Source organism: Sphaerodactylus townsendi, linkage group LG14, assembly GCF_021028975.2.
Source record: "Sphaerodactylus townsendi isolate TG3544 linkage group LG14, MPM_Stown_v2.3, whole genome shotgun sequence".
Taxonomy (NCBI): domain Eukaryota; kingdom Metazoa; phylum Chordata; class Lepidosauria; order Squamata; family Sphaerodactylidae; genus Sphaerodactylus; species Sphaerodactylus townsendi.
The window spans coordinates 37,444,804-37,462,447 of record NC_059438.1 but is presented as its reverse complement, the minus strand read 5'-3'; the positions used below and the strand labels follow the sequence as shown (position 1 = coordinate 37,462,447).

Here is a 17,644-nt window from a genome sequence, read left to right as displayed (position 1 = left end):
CTCTCTGCCCTCTGCTCCACAGTGACTGTTAACAGGGTGCTGCACCCCAAGGGGAAGGTAGACAGTAAGAGCTGGACATACAGGTGAACATTATCACAGCTGACAGTCACATACACACACACACATACCCAGATCTGGTCACTGTAACTTGCACTGAACAAACAGTTCTATATGCAAAGGCTTTCACGGCCGGAATCACTGGGGTGCTGTGTGGTTTCCGGGCTGTATGGCCGTGTTCTAGCAGCATTCTCTCCTGACGTTTCGCCTGCATCTGTGGCTGGCATCTTCAGAGGTTCTGAAGATGCCAGCCACAGATGCAGGTGAAACGTCAGGAGAGAATGCTGCTAGAACACGGCCATACAGCCTGGAAACCAGACAGCACCCCAGTTCTATGTGCAAAAATACTTGGGCCCAGTATTCAGAAACCCACAGAACGTTTCAGGGTCTCTCTGTTTCTGATCTGAAAGACACCATTCTTCAAAAAGGCAGTGGTGGGATTCAGCCGGTTCGCACCACTTCGGTAGAACCGGTTGTTAAAATGGTGCTTGACTGCTTGTAAACAACAAATTGTTAAATATTTGAATCCCACCACCGGAACCAGTTGTTACATGATTTGAATCCCACCACTGCAAAAAGGGAATATCAAAAGGGGACTTCAATGGAAAACTGCTTCGCAGCGATAATAAGAAACCATTATTTAAGCTAAGAAAGAGGAGTGGGTGCGAAATGTCTAAATTAATCCCGGGATTAATGTAGAAATTTCGCACTCACTCCTCTTTCTTAGCTTCAATAATGGTTTCTTATTATTGCTGCAAACCAGCTTAAAACCTGGGACCACTCAACCCACTACAGGTGTTAATTAGCTTGGCAAAACTAGCAAATCGTCTCTCCCTCTCTCTATTGATTAGATTTGAATTTTACAGATTTACAGCTCTCCCTGGATTTCCTGCATTTCCTGGCGCGTGAACCCTGCTGTTTGATTTTTCTGCCATTATTTAACGGTCTGCCTAGGGCTGAATCTAAAGAAGAAACCGCTATCCCGCTGGTGTCATTTCATTTTTCTCGCCAGCTCTGTTTTTGTACTTTAGACTTCTTTGTTTCCATTCCAATCACTGACAGCAAGGAACAACTATAACCTGCAATTTCACCAGTCAAGTGTGAAAACTGGTTATGTGATGCTGAATTTGATATTATCTCTTTGTCATTTCTAATCCTCCAGCGCTAAAACAAGTTTCTAGTCTTTCAAGACAAGACTTTAGCGGCAGAGTTAAAATTATTACATAGAATATAATGCTTAGCCCACCAAAGTCTCTGCTAGACATTCATCATAGTCTTTGCTTAGCACCATTAGCAAGACGAGCTAACCGTTGATCAGAGACAGCTAATAAAAAAATTGTCACTTCAAAAGTAACAGTTGCGTTTCGGTCCATTAATAAGAATTGGAGAAGCTCATGATTATGCATTCTTTGGTAAAATGATGCTACAGTCCATTTCTAGTCTTTACTGAATGGGTATGGGTAAAAAATGTGAGCAAATTAGCACTGTTTGGTGAAATTTTAGAGTCCCACATGGTACCAAGTGCCCTCCTTTTACTGTGGCCCTTACATATTTCTGTGTTGTTTCTGCAAAGATTGTTGCTGATACTCTTGGGACTGTAACATCCCCTGCAAGTAGAAGTGAGTGGCTGTTTCTGAGTCAACCACGACCATCTCAGTTGCCTTTTCCACCACTCTAAAGAGAAAAGGAGAGAGAAGAGGTTAGGGTGAGTCACCTTGGTTAGGACTGGGTGGGCACAGACATCTCAAAAACTCCATGGGCATCACACAACGACAAGGCTTTGGATATCTTCCACTGTCAGGCTAAAGGGACATCAGCAAAGATTAAGCCACATTAGTCTTCATGCCATGCTGACCTTGCAGGAATGAGTGCTTTGATGTCTCAGCTCAGGAGGAAACAAAAAATCCTCCAAGCTCTCTGGTTCTAAAGTTCTGAAAGTCTACCCAAAGACACCTTCCCATCTTTTCCAGTTGCTCCTGTCCAACCTGACCTACTCCAAGCCAGCCACGCCCAATTTCCTCGTATCAAATTCTCTCTGATCAGTAAGGTCCAGCTCCCAGATTCACTACAACTGCATTGACTCTGGTATTTCTCAGCCTCTTCATTAGTTGAATCCCAAATCATGGCCCAGAATCCAGATACTCACAGCCCCAGTGGAGGAAGGTCCATCATTTGTAGGCCCGAACTTCCAGGATTCAGCAGATCTTGGATTTTTCCATCTGTGTCAATCTGAAATGGGATTAATGCACAAAGATGTATGTAGTCACGCAAGCAAGAGTGAAAATGTGGTTGCCAAAGGCCACAAACAAACCATAGCCATGGGGCCACCTGTTTCTTCCTAGAAGGTATTGAGAAATAGTCCTGAAGGTGTCTATCTGTTGCCACTCTCTAAAAGGCATATCTATAGGGTTAAGGTAACAAAGATGTAGGTAACGTCTAAATAAGCACTAACACATTAAACACGTCACCCACTAGGCAGCCAATGTAGGTTTGGTATTTCTTATATATTAAGGAACAATGCTCATCACATACAATTGTTTATGAATGAACTTTTGTGATCAACTGCAAGAACTTGGAATTTGAATGAATGTGGAAACACCTTAGAAGGGACTGTTTATGTTTAGATTATTGAATAGAAAAAGAGAAAAATAATTCATGCGATGATACAACAGTGAATGATGAAATTCTGTTGATATGAGATAGATATATGATTACAATTGTATGTGATGAGCGTTGTTCCTTAATATATAAGAAATACCAAACCTAAATTGGCTGCCTAGTGGGTGACGTGTTTAATGTGTTAGTGCATATCTATAGGGTTACCAGCTCCAGGTCTTGAAATACCTGGAGGTATTGGAGGAACCTAGTAGGAAGGATAGAGTTTGGGGAGGGGAGGATTTCAGTGAGGTTTACTGCCATAGAGACCAACTTTTAAAGCGGCCATTTTCTCCAGGTGACCTGATCTCTGTTGTTTGGAGATCAGTTGTAATAGCAGGAGATATTCAGCCACCATCTTGAGATTGGCAATTTTACATACCTACCTGGACAAAACTAATGGTTTGTAGAGCATTATCATCTCTGGGGTGGCTGGGCTCTGATAGGACTGCCTCTAGGATCTGAAAACAGATGAGAGAATATCAAAGGACGTAACTTAACTGTTTCCTTATTGTACACTATAAACAAGAGCCGCGTGGCGTAGTGGCTAAGTGCTTGCACTGCCACTCACACGGTCAGGAGTTCGAGCCCCCTGTGGGTCAGATATCCTGGCAGCTGGCTCATGGTCAACTCAGCCATCCATCCATTTCTTGGTCGGTAAATGAGTACCTAGCACCGTGGTGGCGAACCTTTGGCACTCCAGATGTTATGGACTACAATTCCCATCAGCCCCTGCCAGAAAGGCTGATGGGAATTGTAGTCCATAACATCTGGAGTGCCAAAGGTTCGCCACCACAGAGGTCCTAGCACATAGCTAGAGGGTAAAGAATAGCTGGAGAAAGCAATGGCAAACTACCCCACAAAAACAGCTTGCCTATGAAATCACTGCTTGCAGTGGTACCCCAGGGTCGGACACGACTGAAGGGGAAACTTTACCTTTACCTTCACTATAAACAATCTGCTTCCAGTTCCTGCTGTGGCTATTTTTTAGAGCACAGGTGTCAAACTCGCGGCCCTCCCGATGTTATGGACTACATGATGTTGGCAGGGGATGATGGGAACTGTAGTCCATAACATCGGGAGGGCCGCGAGTTTGACACCTATGTTTTAGAGCATGCACCAAGGCAGATTTGCTTAAAGATTCTGAAATTCCCTAAAACTGGCACTGCAAATTTTCACAGACTCCCACAGGACAGATTACTCTCATCTCCACAGAATTCCCAAAGCTTCACAGAGACCCTTGAATCCAACAAAGCCCACCCAAGGCCATGTCCTTTACCATTCTGAAAAGTTCACCAGGCACTGGAGAATTGTTCCCCTTCTGGATGTAAATGGGGGGAATGGTTATCGTGACAATTTAAAATGTAGTGTGTGTGTTTTTTAAATTAAAGGTAAGTAGTACAAGGAAGGGGATGAAAAGGGGATGAGAGTGGTGGATTCCGCAAAGCATAAATATAACGTTTTTTAGGATATTATAAAAAGATCTGTTTGGGCATTTTGTTCTACCACAGCGTGGGAGGACACAACAGTTGTTAGCCAGAACAGATATTTTTTCCCACTTGCTGAGCTCTTGTCCATTTCACAGTATTGCCCACCATTTTGGGTGCTGCAGCAGATTCTCCACGGAGATTCCCCACGGAAGTTTCTGTGCTAGCAGCTCATCCATTTGCTAACCGATCTCTGTGAAAGATACTACTTAACCTAATCTGGGGGCAGGAACATAAGCTGCGTGCAGTACGTCAAGGACCATAATACCAACCCCCATCACTGAAGCTCCCCTGACCATTCCTAAATGAATCAATGGCCCCTTCACACGCAAAATAATGCGTTTTCAAACCACTTTCACAACTGTTTGCAAGTGGCTTTTGCTATTCTGCACAGCTCCAAAGAGCACTGAAAGCAGTTTGAAAGTACATTATTCTGCATGTGCGGAAGGAGCCAATGATTCTGTTGTGGCCTCATTTTCCTTCTTCCTTACCTTCTGGACAAAGTCTTGGCCTTGAGTCTGGGGTCCAGAGCAGTGGACTTCACATAGTATCAATGAGACGCTGTAGCCGAGGGGTATCCTGGCCAGCAGAGGCTGCACATGTTCAATGAATAGCTTGTCCTGGAGATCAGAAACATTCACATGCATTGGAGCAGAACAGAGCGGCACTGGAATGAGTGGACCCAGAACCATAGTCACAGTGGCGCAAAACGGAGGCCTTCTTCAGTGGTGGGATTCAGCAGGTTCGCACCACTTCAGCAGAACCGGTAGTTAAAATGGTGCTTGTAAACAACCAGTTGTCAAATTATTTGAAATCCCACCACTGGCCTTCTTCCTTTGATTTCATAATGAAGTCTTGAAAGTTTGCATCTAGTAGCGCGAACCCAGCAGAATATAGTGCAGGGATTTTATGTCTGATTTATGCTCTGCCTTTCCAGAATGTCATAAGAATCTGTCTGGGATATGCTGTACCTGTCCTGTGTCCAGATTGAAGACTCCATCAAAGGTGAACCAGTCTTCCTGGAAAAAGGCAGAAGAGGACAAGTCAATGCTCAAGCATTCTTGGCCTTACATCTTCCCGGCGTGTCTTTCTTCCGCTCTCATCTCTGTAATGAAGCTGCTTCTTTCTGTGGGCCTTGTCAGCCAGGGTCAAATAAAATGTTACAGCAGCAGATCGGTGTGTGGAACCAGGTTAGTCATAAAATCTCCATAACGTGACCAGAGTGGGATTTAAAGTGTGACATGCGCAGATGGGCCGGGGAAACTGAGCTCTGGCTTCAGCTGACCTTGGGCAAAGGGCAAGCTGGGACATTTAATTGCCCCAGCACCAGAGGTGGGATCCAGCAGGTTCCCACCAGTTCCTGAGAGTGGGTTACTAATGATTTGTGTGTGCTGAGAGGGGGTTACTGATTGGGTCTGCTTCTCCATCTCCACGCCCTCGCCTCCCCGAGAGGCATCCTGCCTTTGAACGTGAAGGTTCCATATAGCAATTGTGACTAATAATGTAACTCCCTGAACTGGGTTAATCCCTTTCAGGTACTGCAATTCATGGATTCTCAGCCTTTCGTACCTTTTATCTCACCAGTCTCTATCAAAGAACCTGTGTGTTTCACCATTGCTGTGTTCAGATTTGTGAGTTGGGGCATTTTTGATAATGTGATGATGATTTAGAAATGACCTGGTGCAAAAAAATATTTTGGGGTCGTGGTGGGGTGGCTGCCCATGGGGGGGCATCTAACTCAGGTTTTGCCCAGGGCTCAGGTTTGCCTAGGTACTCCTCTGCCCCCTTTGCTGAGGGGGGGCTGGCGAGAGAACCTGTTACTAAAATTTTTGGATCCCACCGCTGTCCAGCACCCTCCTGCAGCTGGGCAGCAAAGCCCCAGATCAGGCAGGTAACAGGGGGTTCAGGCAATGCCTCTTTCCCTCTATGCCAGTTTGGCACCCCAAGGGACTGCTTGGGTCACCTGGGTAGCGAACTGATCCTGATATTCCCTTGGGAAACATTTAACAAACCCATTTTCTTCTGGTTGGAGTAGAAGGCCAGAATTACCTTCTGCTTTGCAAAGACAAACAAACACACACCCTAAAAATGTCCTTTTCTGGGGGGAAAGCAGGGAGGAAGTCAAGATGAGAGTTCCTCTTTCCTTCCAGTCCTTTCCTTCCAGCTGTGTTCCCTTCTCTAGAGAAGAAGAAGAAGAGTTTGGATTTATATCCCCCCTTTCTCTCCTGCAGGAGACTCAAAGGGGCTGACAATCTCCTTGCCCTCCCCCCTCACAACAAACCCCCTGTGAGGTGGGTGGGGCTGAGAGAACTCCGAGAAGCTGTGACTAGCCCAAGGTCACCCAGCTGGCGTGTGTGGAAGTGTACAGGCTAATCTGAATTGCCCAGATCAGCCTCCACAGCTCAGGCGGCAGAGCGGGGAATCAAACCCGGTTCCTCCAGATTAGATACATGAGCTCTTAACCTCCTACGCCACTGCTGCTCCAGTGAGACACAAGCATGTTCCTTTTCCCAACATGACTTATTATTTCTATGTTGGACTCCAACCATTTAATGCCAAAACCTTGAAAAAAACATCTGAAGATCCAGCATCTGAAGATCCAGCACCCTGCCTCTTGGGTGGCGTTACTTGGAAGTGTTTGGACTCAATTATGGCTTTACCTGAGTGATCAGACTGATCCACCCATGTTAAGACAGCTGTGCAAATTTGCTAGCTTGCAGAACACAGAGCAGAAAATTAAGACAGAGAGAATGTGCACAGAGGTTGCATTGCAACCACACAGCAATCCCATCAGTCTGCTTATGCCAGTGTAACAGTGATATATCACTCATTTGTGATCTCTCAGCTAAGAACTTGAAAGAAAAGGGAGAATGATTAAGAATTGCCATGAAGAAGAAGAAGAAGGAGGAGGAGGAGGAGGAGGAGGAGTTTGGATTTATATCCCCCCTTTCTCTCCTGCAGGAGACTCAAAGGGGCTGACAATCTCCTTGCCCTTCCCCCCTCACAACAAACACCCTGTGAGGTGGGTGGGGCTGAGAGAGCTCCGAGAAGCTGTGACTAACCCAAGGTCACCCAGCTGGCGTGTGTGGGAGTGCACAGGCTAATCTGAATTCCCCAGATAAGCCTCCACAGCTCAGGCGGCAGAGCTGGGAATCAAACCCGGTTCCTCCGGATTAGATACACGAGCTCTTAACCTCCTACGCCACTGCTGCTCCTACGCCACTGCTGATTAAGGTCCTCAGCAAGAAGGCTAATGCTCAGCAACCTGAGAGCACCACACCAGATGATGTTTTTATGCCAGGCAAGCATGGAAGGAATGCTCATAAGGTGATGCCTTCCTGCCATTACCTTGCCCCACCACAAACATGAAACAAAACATGTCGCACAACTTAGGTACAGCAATGCTTGTCAGCTAAACTGCTTGTAAAACTGTAGGGGTCCTGCTAGTACAGATACAAACACATCAGCAGTGTGATGCATTCAGAAGGAGTCTTGTGACCAGAGGTGGGATCCAGCAGGTTCTCACCAGTTCCCGAGAGGGGGTTACTAATTATTTGTGTGTGCCGAGAGGGGGTTACTAATTGGGTCCGCTTTTCCACCTCCATGCCCTCGCCTCCCCGAGAGGCATCCTGCCTTTGAACGTGAAGGTTCCATATAGCAATTGTGACTAATAATGTAACTCCCTGAACTGGGTTAATCCCTTTCAGGTACTGCAATTCATGGATTCTCAGCCTTTATCTCACCAGTCTCTATCAAAGAACCTGTGTGTTTCACCATTGCTGTGTTCAGATTTGTGAGTTGGGGCATTTTCGATAATGTGATGATGATTTAGAAATGACCTGGTGCAAAAAAATTTGGGGGGGGTTGTGGTGGGGTGGCTGCCCATGGGGGGGGGCATCCAACTCAGGTTTTGCCCAGGGCTCAGGTTTGCCTAGGTACGCCTCTGCCCCCTTTGCTGAGGGGGGGCTGGCAAGGGAACCTGTTACGAAAATTTTTGGATCCCACCACTGCTTGTGACCCACCTGCTCCAACTATCCTTAAGGAAATCCTTATGCTACACAAGACCACAAGCAGTTGCAGTTTTACCCAGAGGTCACACAGGAAAGGAAGGACAGCTTGACCTAGAGTCCCTCCACAACTTGGTTGGGAGAGAACATCTGGTTTTCTCCACGGCAAGAGTTCATGTCCCTCTGAGAAAGAAAGGGTATTTCCACAAGTCAGGTGAAATAAAAACCCAGGGATATGCAAGAAGGAAAATCACAACTGACAAATGAAAAGTATCAGCAATGGAAAGGGAGCAAGCCCTGCATGAAGAAATCTGGAAGTTGGTCGATGCTTGCTTGTTGCTTGCGACCAAGCAAGAAGTGGACACAGCAAAGACAAACACCCGCACATCACAAAGCAATCCTCTGACTACTCAGCAGCACCGGGAGCACACGTTTTTATCCTGCCTTTCCACATTTACTTAGGCTCTTCCATCCTCTGTCCTACCCTCACACTCAGGCTCATTCCGCACATGCAGAATAATGCACTTTCAAACTGCTTTCAGTGCTCTTTGAAGCTGTGCGGAATGGCAAAATCCACTTGCAAACAGTTATGAAAGTGGGTTGAAAACGCATTATTTTGCGTGTACGGAAGGGGCCTGAGAGACAGCTGAGGCTGAGAGAGGGTGTGATTCTCCCAAGTGGAACTTCTCAGCTAAGCGGAGATTTCTTCCCAGTTCTTCTGAATTCTGCTGCTACAGTTCTAGGGGATAAAGGATGTCATAGCATGACAGACAACTTTCCTTCACTAGATTCCTCCCTTAAGTATAGCAATACTTGTCCTGTAGCTTAGGTATCATGATGCTTGTCTGTTAAATGTAGGGGTCCTGCTAGCACAAGTGATTGGCAAACCCACAGCGAAGGAGTTGGGTGTCTGGAGGTCACCAGAACTGCTGGTCTTGATGGCCTCACTTGTGGTCTTCTCGGCACTGGAAGAGGTGGACGGTTTTGCCTTGGTGTCTGCTGGAGAGCTGCCTGCAGGAATCCAGAAAAATGAAGATGTTATAAAGACAGTTGGCAGAGCAATTGACACAGCCAAGGTGCACAGCTTGATAGCAAAGAGGCGAGACAGAGAGAGGGCCCCGAACACATCAACAGCTGAGAAACTGATTAAGTGTGGAAATTCCAAGAAGAAGCAGAATATTGCCCCAAGAGTAGCCAGCTGGAAACACAATTTGAGAAGCTGCGATAGGTGCATATTTGTGTTGCCGCAGGGAAACAAACAAGATAGGCTGTGCAGAGCGGAGCAATGGCAACCTCTGTTTCTCACGGGCCTTAAAGCCCCTTGCTGGGGGGGCCATAAGCCAGCTGCAATTTGATGGCACTTTACACACATTCACACATGCAGCTGTATGTAGGTGTGCCAACAGGTGTTACGAACAATTACTGCACTTCTGCTACGTTCCTGTTGTGTGATTTGCCAGTCACATCCTACACCACTGAAGGATAGGACTGAGCCCAGCCCCTCTGGGTCACCAACACCTCTGCATTATGCCCCCTTAACAGTCACTTGCAGGGGCATAATGCCCATTGGGCAAGGTGGGCAGCTGCCCAGGGCATCACCTTGTGGTGGGGCATCAAAATGCAGGCTTCGTTTTTGGGTATTTTTAGTGGTTTTCCATTTTTGGCCCGCAGGGGGCACAGTTTTTAGGCTAGCGGCACCAAAATTTCAGCGTATCATCAGGAGACTGTCCTTATGCTACCCCCCCAAGTTTGGTGATGTTTGGTTCAAGGAGTCCAAAGTTATGGACTCCCAAAGGGGGTGCCCCCATACCCCATTGTTTCCAATGGGAGCTCATAGCAGATGGGGCTACAGTTTTGAGGGTCCATAACTTTGGCCCCCCTGAAACAAACTGCACCAAACCTGGGGGGTATCATCAGGGCAGTCTCCTGATGAGACCCTGAAAGTTTTGAGACTGTGCCTTCAGAAATGTGCCCCCCCCCAGCCTGCAACCCCTATTGACAACAATGCAGAAAACTCAATGCAGAACAAAGATTCTTGGGCAAATTTATGGGATGTTCCTGCAGGGGGCGCATTCTTGGATGCATCGGCACCAAAATTTCAGGGTATCATCTGGAAACTGTCTTGATGGCACCCCCCAAGTTTGGTGCCGTTTGGTTCAGGGGATCCAAAGTTATGGACCCTCAAAGGGGGTGCCCCATCCCCCATTCTTTGCTAAGGAGATGGGGGCTACCCTTTTGAGGGTTACACCCCTGGTTGCTTGGACAGGTTGGCCGTCAAACTGGCCCTGGCTCGGGACCTCTTTTCTGCCTCTTTGTTTGGGACACAAACACAAGATGAGTTTCTTCACCTTCCTGCAGCAGCACATGGCAGGTACCCACAATAAAGCCCGCAGTGTTTCATTGCCAAGACCACGAGGATGATACACAGCCAGACGGGGAGGAGTTCGTGGGGTGTGTGCGTGTGGAGGATAACCTTCTTGCAGAGGAAGAGGGCCATGCAGCTGCACACTCCCTAAAAACATCTGGCTAGATGTTCCATTCTCTGTTGTGGATGATTGTCAACCTCCAGCTGGTGATTGGAGATCTCCCGGAATTACAACTGGTCCCCAAGTTACAGAGATCAGTTCCCCGGGGGCAGTGGTGGGATCCAAAACTTTTAGTAACAGGTTCCCATGGTGGTGGGATTCCAACTGTGGCGTAGCGCCAATGGGGATGGGCGGGGCACGATGAGGGCGTGACCGGGCATTCCGTGGTGGGGCATTGCTGGGCGGGGCTGTGGCAAGGACGCAGCCACTGCGCCGGTCCTTGGGCGGGAAACAAATGCACCTGCTGCTAGACTGCTTCAAGTTCTGCGCGCTACTGCTGAGGAGCGGAGGAGGGGCGTAACTAAGGCAAAAATCACATGGCAAAATCACCAATTAGTAACCCCCTCTCGGCACACACAAATAATTAGTCACCTACTCTCGGGAACCTGTGAGAACCTGCTGGATCCCACCTCTGCCCTGGGGGAAAAAATCTGCTTTGGAAGGTGGGCTGCATGGTATTATGCTCTGCTGAGGTCTCTCCCCTCCCCACGCCCGACCTCCTCAAACTTCACCCCCAAAATCTTCAGGAATTTCCCAACCCAGAGTTGGCAGCACTACTGCTATGGCAAGAGGAGGTGGTAGTTCACAGGGCGAATGTCCTCCTTTGCCAGGTGGCGCAGACCCACCTGACATGTTCAGGTGCAGGATCTGCCTTGGGGCAGACAAACACATGGATGCCCCATGGTCCTAAGCACACCTGTCCCAGTGCTGTCCCAGTATGCTGGGAAGGTTTCTTCACGGCAGCATGTTCCCTGTTTGGGGTAGAAAAGGCACCACAATTTGAAGTTTCTTTTTAATTTATTTTTGAGCCACAAGAGGAACGAGAGGAACTCTGCACGGTACTTTATCACAGTCTCTTGCACGGGACTTTATCATACATGGCTTGCATGCATTGGTTGAGATTGGTCTGAGGGCAGAGAAAAGAAGGAAACTGCGGCAGAAACAGGGGAAACTCAGAATTGGTCTGGCGTGCCGGTGGGTGAACGGATGTAGTGCTGCTAGATCAAGAGCAGAGGACATGCTGAGAAGGAGACTCAGGAGGGAAGAGGTATTTCTCTTGTTCATTGTCCAGGCCGGGACAGAGTTGCCTCCCATTGCTCTGCTGCTGACCCACCCCCTTCCTTACCCAGACGGTTGCCCAAGGACCACAGAATGCCCTGCAAAAAGCCCCACCCTTAGACTTACCAGAAATCCAACAATAAAAAGAACAATCTATCTGATCAACATCTGCCTAACTGGCACAAAAAAAGAAGATAAAATGTAAAAGTTATATATGTATATATAAATAAACAAGTATTCAATAATATAAGAATTATTACAACAATTCCCACCAAGCCTTCGACAATAAATTCCCATCAACGTGAGATACAACAGTGTGAGCCAAGACAACTTAATGAAATTGAAAATGTACAATAAAACCTCTAACATAACATATACCATATATACTCGTGTATAAGTCCAATTTTTCAGCACATTTTTTTGTGCTGAAAAAGCCCCCCTCGACTTATACATGAGTGAGGTGTATTTTAAAAAATATTTTAGGGTTTTTACTTTGTTGGCCACCAGGGGGCGTAGTTTTTAGGCTAGCAGCACCAAAATTTCAGGGTATCATCAGGTGACACTCCTGATGATGCCACCCAGGTTTGGCAAAGTTTGGTTCAGGGGGTCCAAAGTTATGGACCCCCAAAGGGGGTGCCCCCATCCCCCATTGTTTCCAATGGGAGCTAATAGTAGATGGGGCTACATTTTGAGGGTCCATAACTTTGGACCCCCTGAACCAAACTTCGCCAAACCTGGGTGATATCATCAGGAGAGTCTCCTAAAGACACTTTGAAATGTTGGTACTGCTAACATAAACAGTTATTGTTGAGACCATATTGTTTTTGTTGACCCTCTTTTCCACTTACAGAGCTAGTTTACTGTTTTTCTTTGAAATAAATTTCAAAAACATTTAACCTACTGATGCCTCAATTAATGTAATTTTATTGGTATCTATTTTTATTTTTGAAATTTACCAGTAGCTGCTGCATTTCCCACCCTCGACTTATATGCAAGTCAATAAGTTTTCCCAGTTTTTTGTGGTAAAATTAGGTGCCTCGACTTATATGCGGGTAGACTTATACACGAGGGTATACATAAATACAAAGAAAAATGTTTTTGATCTTGTGAATTAAAGTCAGAAATAAAACAGGTAAATGTTATATAATTTCAATGTCCAATCTTACTCATCATACTCTCATTCTCTATATCTAACCTTAAAGAAAAAATGCAAGAAAAAAAATTACTAATGAACTGTAGTCAGAAATTCAACAGGTGAGTGTAATCCAATGTTAGTATCCAACTCCGATAATGTGACCCTTATGCTTCATAATTTTATTTCATCCACGGAGAAGGACTCAATGATACATATCTATAGACAGCTGATGGAAATCCAACTGGTTAATGCAATGCAATATTTATCTCCAACTCTGGTCGCTGAATAGTCTTCTTTTCTCTAATAGAATGATGCATAGTCAACATCTTTAGTTTGGAGAGGAGACGTCTGAGGGGGGATATGATCGAAGTCTATAAAATTATGCATGGGGTAGAAAATGTTGACAGAGAGAAATTTTTCTCTCTTTCTCACAATACTAGAACCAGGGGGCATCCATTGAAAATGCTGGAGGGAAGAATTAGGACTAATAAAAGGAAACACTTCTTCACACAACGTGTGATTGGTGTTTGGAATATGCTGCCACAGGAGGTGGTGATGGCCACTCACCTGGATAGCTTTAAAAGGGACTTGGACAGATTTATGGAGGAGAAGTCGATTTATGGCTACCAATCTTGATCCTCTTTGATCTGAGATTGCAAATGCCTTAACAGTCCAGGTGCTCGGGAGCAGCAGCCGCAGAAGGCCATTGCTTTCACATCCTGCATGAGAGCTCCCAAAGGCACCTGGTGGGCCACTGCGAGTAGCAGAGAGCTGGACTAGATGGACTCTGGTCTGATCCAGCTGGCTTGTTCTTTTGTTCTTATGTTCTTGTCTTCTGAAGACTGGAATGTATTGAGCCTATGTATTGCCTATGTGCTATCAAGATTGAGCCTTTGTGCTATTTTTCTTCATGGAGATATATTGTTAAGAGGAGTTAATTCTCATAAACTGATGTGGATTTGAATACAGAAACATGCCAAAAGTAGTACGTGAAACAAAACCATCTCTGTCTTTGTTTCTACCTTCTCAATTCCTTCATCACCCATACATTCACATGCCACAAAGCCTGTTCTACCTTTCAGCATGTTGCTCCGGCCTTCTTAAGCACCCGGTCAGTCCTACCCTTTCACTGCTGCTTAGCCAAAGTCTAATTTTGCTCAGGGCACAGTCAGTTGTCTGGTGCGGTGCATGATGGAGCCCCCGTACAGGGAGACTTTAGGGATACCCTTCTTCCGAGACACTCCAGCTCTGGATACTCTACCTGGCATCTGCCGAAGTCCTACAGCTGCTTGAATGCAGACTTCCTGTTCAGTCTGGAAGGAAACACAGCAGGAAGGAGGGGGTGAAGTCATCTCCTGGCATCTCTGGGAGTCAGTGCACAGGAAAGAGTTTCAGACAGGTAGAATTCCAAACACTTTCAGGTGTGCAGAGCCCAAGCAGGAGACAAAAGATGCAACACAGAGAGAATTGTTGCCAGCTAGAGGGAAATTTCTGTTCCTTCTGGCTCCCCTCTGCTGCACTCACCTGCTCAGCATCCATGGCTGACTGTCCTCTTGTCTTTTTGGCCTCGCTCCCCCCCCCCCCGCAAGGGGCTATGGAGGCAGATAATATTACTAGAGAGATAGAATTACTGTTCATTTAATCCTTGTGTCTGGCATTTCCTGGCAGCAGCAGAAGAGTGGGTGGCAGATTCAGGGGTAAGCGAGGAAACAGCAGATGTAGAGAACTAACTGGCTCTTATGGAGATCTTGCAAAGGTTAATTACATGCAGTGGAGAGGGAGGGGATTTCACATAGGCAGGGTAAAAGACTCAGGAAAGGATACTTGGGATGCTGCATCATCCAGAGGCGTCCTCTGCCCCGCCCCGCCCCACCCCACCCTGTCCTGCCCCTGTCCCTCCCCCACCATGCCCCCCACAGGGGGGTGCGCCCGGTGCATCGCATACCCCCCGTTTCCCTTGGAGCTACGCCTCTGGCATCATCCTTGGATCCCATTCCACCATACTGTTATAAGTTTGCCAGGTCCCTCTGCCAGTAGGGGTGACACCTAGGAATAGTAGAACTCTCTAAATCAAAATCTTTTGCTGTCATGGCTGACTGGGACCGCAACTGTTCAGAGTTATTCCACAGTTGATTTGTGCCTAATGTTTTTGAGATTCTAAATATCTGGTCAAAACATAGAGAAAAAATATCTAAATTAGAGATCGTTACTGGCTATTGCCAGGTATGGTATGACCAGTGGTGGGATCCAAAAATTTTAGTAACAGGTTTCCTCGCCAGCCCCCCCTCAGCAAAGGGGGCAGAGGCAAACCTGAGCCCTGGGCAAAACCTGAGTTGGATGCCCCCCCATGGGCAGCCACCCCACCACGACCCCCCCCCAATTTTTTTTGCACCAGGTCATTTCTAAATCATCATCATATTATAGAAAATGCCCCAACTCACAGCAATGGTGAAACACACAGGTTCTTTGATAGAGACTGGTGAGATAAAAGGTACGAAAGGCTGAGAATCAATGAATTGCAGTACCTGAAAGGGATTAACCCAGTTCAGGGAGTTACATTATTAGTCGCAATTGCTATATGGAACCTTCACGTTCAAAGGCAGTATGCCTCTCGGTGAGGCGAGGGCGTGGAGGCGGAAAAGCGGACCCAATTAGTAACCCCCTCTCGGCACACACAAATAATTAGTAACCCACTCTCGGGAACTGGTGAGAACCTGCTGGATCCCACCTCTGGGTATGACCTGTTCTGATAAATTTACAGGTACTCGTTTCCATTTTATTTCATCCTTTTCATCCTTCTTTCTCCTTATGGTACCCTGGTTTTATTGGAATTCACTCTGCCGTCTGGTTTTAGTAACGTTTTAATGGTTGGATGCCAGCTCTGTTTTTAAATTGATATTATATTTTATGCAAATAATGGAAGCTGCTCTAAACCTGCCAGGGGGAGTGTTGGCATACAAAACCAATAAATGAAATTAAATGAAATTCTGTACAATTCAATTAATTTATTGCGGTCTACAGACCCAATTACATATAAAGCCAACATTAAACAAACAATACTAATAAAATAAAAAACATACAGAAGAATGTCAAAATCTATACTTTATCATCAGTGTCGTTTAAATTTTGTTTAAAAAAATTACATCCGCAAAAAGCCCAGGATCAAAGGAAACTTTCTTTTGCCACAATCTCTTTATGAAAACATCAAAGGCCTATGAAGTTCCACCAGGAGAGTTTTTATGCTGAACAGCTCCATTTGCTTTAAAAGTTATTTGGTTTTTTTTTTCCAGAAGATAACACTCAATCATCAGTTGTTAGGGTCCTAACGGAGCACAGTTTTTGAATTCTACATGCGTGCTGTATAACCTTTCCACCAATATTCAGTGGAACCTCGACTCCCAATTCCAGGAGGTTATTCTGTTACCCCACAATCAGTCGAAGTCTGTAACAGGCCTTTCTATATATATGCAACCCAAAACAAAGTGTGCAGCTCAAGAGGCAGAAATGTGCAATTCCAACAGAACGTTTCTGCAAACCAACAAAATTTAGGTCATGCAAAAGTTATTTGATATGAGTTCATGTAATATGAGATAAAGGTAAAGGTAGTGTGCCCCCCCCCCCCGAGCAAGCACCAGGTCATTACTGACCCTTGAGGTGACATTGCATCACGTTTGCTAAGCAGACTGTTTTAGTTTGCCATTGCCTTCCCCAATATACTTTGTTTCCATGGATCTAGGCACGCAGTTTACTGACTTTGGAAGATGGAAGTTGGAGACAACTTTGGGCCATCTTCCTGAAACTAACTCCTGTCTGGCTCAACTATAGCTTGTAAGAGGAGTTTTGACTGCAGGACTTCAGTTAATCACTCTGTATGTAATATGGGACAATGGTAATAATGTGAAAAGTAAACTAAGCAGTCAGGATCCTAACCTCACGTCCTGATGGGCAGATCCATTTCTCTGCCCCCTGCCAAAGACAATGCTTGAAGACTTCGTGGCTTCTCATTACAGAGTATTCCCCAATGCAGTAAGTATATGTTAAGGTTCAACTAATTTCTTTTCTTTATTGTAGATTATGGATTATGTGGTCTAAGGATTAATATTTCTTTGACTTCCTTGTTGTGCCCACTTTTTTTATTTGGCAAATGCAGCCTCTGGGATCGCTTTATCAAGGAGCAGAAAAGTGTGGGCTGAGTGGAAAATATTAACTCTTTATTCCCCTCCCATTTTGTCACTGGAAAAAGACACCCTGAGTTCCTTTAACTCCCACTGGGGAAAAAAAATACAGGTACTCATAAATTTTCACTGGAAAAAGTAAACACAATTTGGGGGGACGGTGTTTTTTTTTTCAGGGATAAATTTCAAGGAAGGAAAGAGTTAAAGCATCCCACTATCCTCATGCAGTTCTGCACACCAACACAGCATCCCCAGTTTGTCGCTGGCTGCCCGTTCGCTGGCTGTTTGTAAAACACACACACATAATAAGCAGGGCAAGTTTTGTTAAATGCTGAGGATTTTTCTTCTGGTGGACTTCCAAATGTTATAGAATGTGGTCAGTGGTGGGATCCAAACATTTTAGTAACAGGTTCCCATGGTGGTGGGATTTAAACTGTGGCGTAGCGCCAATGGGGCTGGGCGGGGCATGACGGAGGCATGGCTA

At 45.9% G+C, this 17,644-nt stretch overlaps 1 long non-coding RNA gene across 1 annotated transcript; it reads right to left on the bottom strand.

Moving 5' to 3' along the window:
- Window positions 1-641: 641 nt before the first annotated feature.
- LOC125443659 lies at window positions 642-17,587 on the bottom strand. The gene is made up of 3 exons (XR_007246156.1): window positions 16,465-17,587; window positions 14,713-14,715; window positions 642-653 (listed from the first exon to the last, which is right to left on the bottom strand). It is a non-coding gene; the product is annotated as an uncharacterized LOC125443659 (long non-coding RNA).
- Window positions 17,588-17,644: the final 57 nt, after the last annotated feature.